This window comes from Sarcophilus harrisii, chromosome 2 (genome assembly GCF_902635505.1).
Source record: "Sarcophilus harrisii chromosome 2, mSarHar1.11, whole genome shotgun sequence".
Taxonomy (NCBI): Eukaryota; Metazoa; Chordata; class Mammalia; order Dasyuromorphia; family Dasyuridae; genus Sarcophilus; species Sarcophilus harrisii.
Genome location: NC_045427.1, coordinates 370,055,476 through 370,057,185, shown reverse-complemented (window position 1 = coordinate 370,057,185; position 1,710 = coordinate 370,055,476).

Below are 1,710 nucleotides of genomic sequence, written 5' to 3'. Positions count from 1 at the left end.
GATATATTGTGAAACAAAAGTTCTGGTTAAATATTAACATGAGCAGCATAGACTCCTATTTTAAGAGATAGCTCAAAGATGCCAAAGTAAAGAGCACTGAAGTGATAAGTAGTGGAACTTTGGATAGTTTCCTTGGCTGTAGTTTCTATTCATTATTAATAACAATAATGATAATAACTGGCCTTTGTATGGCATTTTAAATTGTTATATCATTTGGTCCTCACAACAACCCTGGGAGGCAGCCAACTATCCTCTCCTGAGCCTGAGTTGCAAAAACCTGTACTCTCTACAGGAATTATCATTTCCATATTACAGATAAGAAAATTGAAAATAAGAGATTAAGTGACATTCTCATGGCCATACATCAAATACATATCCAATGCTGGATTTGAACTCTAGTCTTTCTAGCCCCAATCCAACACTATATCCACTATAAATAGAACATTGGAACTAGTCGGAACCTTAAAATCATTTAATGATAGACATCAAATGCAATTTAGGGGTAATTTGAACTGTTTGTTGTTTGACCAATGAAGAAGTTAAGACCCAAGCTCACATAGCTAATTATTGATATTGAACTCTCTGAATTCCCAAGGCAGTGCTATTTCCATTCCTTAGCACTTATATTTTTACCACTTAAAATGTAACATGTACCAAATGAAAGAGGGCTAACAATTCAGGTTGAACCTATGATAGCACCAAAGGACCCTTTCCTTATATTTATTACAGTATCACATTGTTTTTGTGCTATTCCCCCTCCCAAACTAATATCCTCTAAGATAATATCAAATGGTCATCCAGGCTTCTCTTGAAGACCTTCAAAGAATTCAGGTGTGACAGAAGATAACCTGTTTCGAGTTCTGCTACTAGCTAGTCCTTGGGGATATCACTTTTCTTTCTCTGGGTCTTGAGTTTTCTTATTTGAAAAATTATAATTGAACTGGAAAAATCTATAAGTTCCTACTATATGTCTCACATTGGTCTTAGCTTTACCTCAAGCCTAAATTTATCTTTTTGTAACTTTCACACTTTGTTCGTTGGTCTAATCTCTGGATCCAGAGTACACCAAATCTCTATTCCACAATGTCATCTCTTCATAGATTTGAAGTCAGCAATCTGACTCCTCTTGAGCCTTCTTCTTTCCAGTTTAAATCAGGAAGAATTTGTTTGCAAATTGGTGTGTTCATGTCCTTGAACAACAAAGGAAAGAATATATGATCACTGCATTAGAAAAAATCAATCCTCTCTTCTTTCTCCTTCTTCTTCCTTCCTTCCTTCTTCCTTTCCTTCCTTCCTCCTTCCCTCCTTTCTTCCCTCCCTCCCTCCCTTTCTTCTTTCCGTTTTCCTTCCTCCTTCCCTCCCTTTTTCCTTCTCTCCCTCCCTTTCTTCCTTTCTCCTTCCCTTCTTTCTTCCCTCCCTTCCTCCCTCCCTTCCTTCCTTCCTCCCTTCCTTCCTTCTTCCCTTCCTTCCTTCCTCCCTTCCTTCCTTCCTCCATTCCTTCCTTCCTCCATTCCTTCCCTTTTCCCTTCTTTCCTTTCTTTTTTCCTCCTTTTTTTCTTTTCTTTCTTTCCCTCTCTTTCTCTATCCCAGGCTTGAAGTGTTGTGCCCACATGATGGTCACTCAGAAACCCAATTATACTACTAATTAACATGGGAGTTTTGATCTGCTCTATTTCTGACCTGGACCTGTTTGTCTCTTCTTAGGTAGCC